The sequence below is a fragment of the Marmota marmota genome, unplaced genomic scaffold, assembly GCF_001458135.2.
Source record: "Marmota marmota marmota unplaced genomic scaffold, marMar, whole genome shotgun sequence".
In the NCBI taxonomy this organism is placed as follows: Eukaryota; Metazoa; Chordata; class Mammalia; order Rodentia; family Sciuridae; genus Marmota; species Marmota marmota.
In genome coordinates this window covers 8,139,933-8,145,981 of record NW_026000223.1, presented here as the reverse complement: position 1 = coordinate 8,145,981, position 6,049 = coordinate 8,139,933, and the positions used below count along the sequence as shown (strand labels likewise).

General features: G+C 44.1%; 1 protein-coding gene across 3 annotated transcripts in view; it reads right to left on the bottom strand.

The window, feature by feature from the left end:
- The window catches only part of Tacc1 (transforming acidic coiled-coil containing protein 1), a 108,290-nt gene extending 102,940 nt beyond the window's left edge, over nucleotides 1-5,350 (bottom strand). The window contains exon 1 of one of the 3 annotated variants that reach the window (XM_015501283.2): nucleotides 4,896-5,350. The gene's annotated coding sequence lies outside the window, so the exon portion shown is untranslated. The remainder of the gene's footprint in view (nucleotides 1-4,895) is intronic. The other 2 variants (XM_048792739.1, XM_048792737.1) reach the window with 2 other exon arrangements.
- Between the last annotated feature and the right edge of the window lie 699 nt (nucleotides 5,351-6,049).

Here is a 6,049-nt window from a genome sequence, read left to right as displayed (position 1 = left end):
CGTGCCCATCCCCATGTATCTTGGGTGGTCTGGCATAAACAACAGATTCCCTCCCTTTCTCCCACCCTACTCCTAGTCATTAAACAAGGACACTCCATAATTACTGATGGGCCCCAAATGAGACCTGGTATATAGTGTGTGATTTGGAGGAGAGAGTAAGGCCTAAGGAGGACCTATATTCCAAATCCTTAAAAACTGTCCCCAAACTGCTAATGATTGCCAAATTCCATGGTCATCTTGTTCCCAGCAAAACAATCTGATCCTTGTTATACACACACCCACACTTGGGTGGTATGTGCTTAAGGTTTGTCCAGTGAATTAAGGGCCTGCAAGCCTTACAGAGCTAAGGAAATGAGGGGAGTCTGAATGTGAAAGGCTGAGAAGGTGGATGGGAGAGAGGCTATCGAGAAAGATGAAGGCTCTGGACATCAAGGAATAACATTATGCCCTTCATACAGCTGCCTAGAGCTGTCCCTGTTGAGCTGGTGCTATAAATATTCTGAAAATTCAGGTAAGCAGCATCACTAGTGACTAACACACCAAAAGGCTATGACCTGGACTTTCAAAGCTCCTCTCAGGTGGGAGGTTGCCCTTCCAGCCCAGATAACAACCATGAAGTGTGGTTACAGGCTGCCTCAGAAGTCGTCTTATTCCAAACACTCTTGCTACCCACTATCACAGTGGAACCTAAAAGTCTCCCATTAGATCCCACACCAGTACATGAATTTGTTTTTTACAGCAGTCCATTCTTATCCAAGGTTTCTCTTTCCGGGGTTTCAGTTACCTACAATCAACCATGATCTGAATGCATTAAGTAGAAATTTTCAGAAATAAAAAATGCAGAAGTTTTAAACTGCACATGGTTCTGAATAACATGATGAAATCTCACACTATCCCCTTGTCCCTCCTAGGATGTGAATCATGCCTTTGACCAGTGTATTCATGCTGTATAGGCTACCTGCACGTTAGTCACTTAGTAGCAGACTCAGTTATCAGAAAGTTGCAGTATCACAGTACCTGTGTACTAGTAACCCTTCTTTTACTTAAAAGCCCCAAGGCAAAAGAGTAGAGATGCTGGCAATTTGAATATGCCAAACAGAAGCACAAAGTGCTTCTTTTAAGTGAAAAGTTGAAAGCTCTTTATAAGTAGAAACTGCCGGCCATTTTGTTGTTGTTGTTGTTATTGTTTTTGCTTAGGGCATCTACCTGTGCATCTCCTGTCAGGTGCCCTGGGCATCTTCCAACCCCTGCTCTACAAAATACCTAAGAGGGTTTCACTCAGATTTAGTGTTTTGAGAGTTACCATTCCTACTACTCTTTCCATTCACTTCCACATTAGGTCTGTCTGTCTGTCTATTCTTTTATTTTTCCTTTTTTTTTTGTAAGGGGGATTGAGCCTAGAGATGCTTTGCTACTGAGCTACATCCCTAGTCCTTTTTATTTTCTTATTTTGAGACAGAATTTCTCTAAGTTACTAAGGATCTTGCTAAATTTCTGAGGCTGGCCCTGAACCTGTCATTCTCCTGCCTCAGCCTGCCAAGTTCCTGGGATTATAGGTGTGCATCACCATGCCCAGTCAATATTCAATATTCCTTAAACAGATAGAAATGGTTTAAATCAGGGAGAATTAGATTTACTAGAATTTTAATGTCAAACTTAAGCATCCATACCCCCCATTAGGCATTCCCCTGAGTTAGAATCCTAACTCTAGCACTTATCAGCTGGCTGACTTTTTCATGTTATTTTTCTTCTCTAAACCTTGCTATCCTCATTTTTAAACTAGGGAAAATAACAGTACTCACCTGACAGGCAGTCATAAAGTCTAGTCAAAGGGATAATGCATAGGAGCACTTCCCACAATGCCTGGCTCAGAGTAAGTGTTCAGTAAATGTCAGTCATGGATTTATTTCTCACCTACTTGTATTTCCAGTAAAAGTTGGCAAAGTGATGCATGTGAGTTTCAAGATCATTATAAATCTAATCCAGACTTGGGCTGTGCTCACAAATTTGTTCTTTGAAAAATGCACAAAATTCGTCTGTAAGTCATGACCCCCCTTCTGTTTTTCTAAGATAAGCTACATATAGCTCTTAACGTTTATATCTCAGCTTGAAATTCTAAAGTCAGTCTCTCAGAAATATAAGTGGTTCAGCCAATGGCATTTGGAAAAAAACAAGCACATTTTTTGTTTGTTTGTTTTTGTTATGTAATGGACCCAAGATGACCCATCTAATGTGTGACAGAGCCAGGATGTGCTCGCAGACAGTCTGGCTGCAGAGCTTAGCTCTCTTTCATTAAACTATACTATCCTGGGCTGTGTATGTAGCTCAGAGATAGAGCACTTGCTGAGCATGTGAAAGGTCCTGGGTTCAATTCCCCGCACCACAAATAAACAAATATAATAAAATTAGAGTTAAAAACTATACCATCTTATAGATAAATGAAGTTCATCAGGGGTACAGCATGACTAAAAGTCACTCCACTTACTCACAGGAGCACTCTTCCTTCCATAGAACATTCTGTGCTGACCCTTTAACCCTGCTCCTCCCAGGCTATTTTCAGGGGCATCATTTGTCAAAATATAAAAGAACCATCATCACAACATATCCTTACTGCTGTCAAACAGGGCTGCAAAAAAAATGTTCAAGGCATTGTGGCTCAAACTTGGGTATGGATTCCAAACCCACCATCACCATTAACTGGCAGGTTGCCCATGGGCCAGTCACTTAAGGTCCCTTCCTCTAGATTCCTCATCAGTGGAGTGGGGATCACGCCTCCTTGAGCTTTTGCGAAGATTATGTGAGCTGCTCTTTTAATAATGTGCTCAACATAATGTCTGGCTCAATGAATAAGCAGTTATCATTAAGGAAGATCAATAATAAGCTATTATGATTATTGATTACATAGTCCATAACTGGGAGCAGAATTGAGATGGCCACCTTCAGAGAAGACTGAGAGAGGGGCCAGGTAGTAAAATAAGCTCTCCAGGGTGCTGCTCCTTGTATGTCTCTATAAAGAGGAGAGGGTGCCTGAGACGGAGGAGTTCACTCCCTGAGCCTGGCTGGCACACAGCCTCCAGCAGGCACCCCACAACAGGACATGATCATTACAGGAGGCAGATGGGAGGACCAAGTGAGCTTAGACAGGGAAGCCAGAAATCCCTCTGCCAGAAGCAGTCATTTTCAGTCTAGGCAAAGCACTACTTGTCAGCAGTTCTGCACATTATTTCAGAAAACTTTTTCAACTGGAAAAGTTGGTCAGGTAAAGATGGAGCTACTCCATTGGAAGTAGAAAAGGAGATACCTGCAGCACCTACATGATGTTGGTCTCCATGTTGAAGTCCTCAGTAAAGGAGGCCCAGCATCCCCTCCAAAGAGCAATGGTGTTCTAACATAGCAGTTGGGAAATATATGTAAGAGGTGAACCCTGCCCTTCTTGAGCTTAGTATAAGGCAGGCTGGCAGCTGAACACCAGGCACAAATCCTAACAGGCACTATGGGCACTTCCTACCAAACTCTGAGGCTTCTCAGTTTGGAAGGGATCCCTCAACAGTTATACTGCCCAGTGAAGAGCACGTTTGCATTGTTCACCTTCAGTAAAACAGTCTTAAATTTTTATCTCTCACAACACCTGTGTGAAATGGTATTATTATTAGCCCATTTCCTAGATGAGGAAATTGAAGCAGAAGGCAATTAACTATCCAAAGTCATCCAGTTAGATAATGCTGAAACTCAGATTCAAACCTGGTCTTCTTGATTTCTGAGCAGAGCAGCCTAGATTTGAGACTCACGCTGCCTCAGTCCCTCCTCTGACTCTTACTAGTTGTGTCTCTAGCCTCAATTTCCTCATCTGTAAAATAGGAATGATGATGACAATACCTACCACCCTTAGAATAGTGGTTGGTGCAGGGCAAGTGCTCAGTTATCATTAAGGAAGATCAATAATAGTTGCTACCTCAAGATACCAACCAGTAGGCAGTGACAATTTTGTTCAATTCCCACCTCATTTAGTTAGCCTGTCAAGAGAACAGTGCATGACAATACGTGACTGAGGAGCAAATTGTGTAGTACAGAGAGTAAAAGCCATAGATGTTCAGAGAAAAGGCATTTAAAATGACTCATTTATGACTGCTTCATAAGTTTTTGAGTACTCCTTGTGCAGAAGCCATGCTGAGTTCTCTGATCCCATCCAATGTCAGCACATGTACTGCCAAAGCTAGCTTTTCAGCCACTGGCTGCTGGGAACATGTCCCTAACAAAGACAAAGGCCACGTGTGGGCTTCTGAGTAGACCAGTTAGCTCTGACACACACACACACACACACACACACACACACACACACCTATTTCAGACAGCATCTGAGTTCTGTCTAGAACTACAGCCCTGGTGGTCAAAGGCTCTGACCTCAGGCTTGTGCCACATCCCCACACCTGGAGAAACAACTCCAGGCATGTGTCCCATGGTGGTGGGTGGGAGGCAGGAGACAGCATCATGGGCCAGAAGACAGCATCCAGGTCCTAGGAAACAACCAGGTCTTCCCCTCAGTCATTGCTCTCTGAATCTTTTCAGAGCTGAAGGTACTTATGAATGCTCCTCGACATTCCAGGGGCGCAGAAAAGAAACAGAGAAATCAGGGAATTCATATCAATTTCCCAGAATTCTGCCTTTAATACTTCCCACACCCAACAAAATGTGTGCTTTCTGGGACGCAGTAATTAAAGTTCAATTTGGAAAGAGAAAGGGAGAAGGGATGACGGATCTCACCCCAGATTCCCCTCATCCACCCACTACCATGCACACCCCCTGCATAAGAAAACACCCCAGCCCAAAGCTGAAAGGATCGGAGCCTCGTTCAGCTCAATAAATGTGAAATGACAGCAAGAATGTGCAGTTCCTACCTCTTCAGCGGGGTCCCCTTGCACCACCTGCTAGGGCTGATCCATCCCCTCTCCTTGGGAAGCCGAGCCGCGGATCAGGGAGGAGTTCCACGGAAGGAAGGGGAGGGCAGGGCAGGGTCTCCCCACCCAAGCACTTGGGTAGAGGGACAAGGATGTTTTGTAACTCCTGGCTGGAACTTCCAGAGGCAGAACAGGAAATGTCCACTGGGGCCAGGATCTCCAGTGAGAAATCGGTCGGGTCTCCTTCGCCGGGGAGCTTCCTGAGCGCTCTGCACGGTGCCCTGTCTGGAATTTAAAGCTCCCTCTGACATCCGGTGCCTTCCCCCCTTACACTTTCCTCCAGAACATTTTTTCTTCTTCTTCTTCTTCTCTGAATGGAACGTCAGCTTCGTTCCTGGCATGCTGGAAACATTTCCTTCTGCCTAAACTTGGATCAGGAACACTCTCCCCTTGAGAGAGAATTTCTCGTGTTACAAAGTTCAATTTAAAAAAAAAAAAGTGAGCTATTTGCTTTGCCAACTTTTGCACTGGGAACATCATTGATGGATTTTTTTTCCTGCCCTGATCCTCTGGATTTCAAGAAACACACACACACACACACACACACACACACCTCCATCTTACTGACTTTTTACTTTTTATCTTAACCCCCTCCCTCCCCCGTGGAAAAACAACAGTAGCTGGTACATGGTTCCAGTAAAGATGTCCTTCATCTGTGGGCTCCTAGGCTACTGCCCAAGTCAGCCTTCTTCATGCTGATGTGTCACTGGCCGTGCAGTGTGTGGTGAAGGAGAGAAAGCGTAATCATGGTCTTCAAGGACCTCTCTTGGTTCTAAGTCTTTTGATGATGGTCACACAGGAATTGACTACCTTTCCCAAATGATGTCCCAGTCCATTACAAACTACCTCCTCTGCTCCCCAGGGATGATGGAAGTGTATGGGACTGAGAAGTTCCATCAGAATATTTAGTTGTTGATAATTGCCCAGAGGGTGGCATGTCTGTGAATTATTAAATGCCACCACAAATTGGGAACCTTTAGAGTACTTGTTGACCCCTGCAATAAAATTCAGTACTTCTCACCGTGCTAATTGGAGATTTGTTCACAGACAGGAAATGAGAAGGTCTCCTCTCCTCTCTGTATTAAAAGAAGATA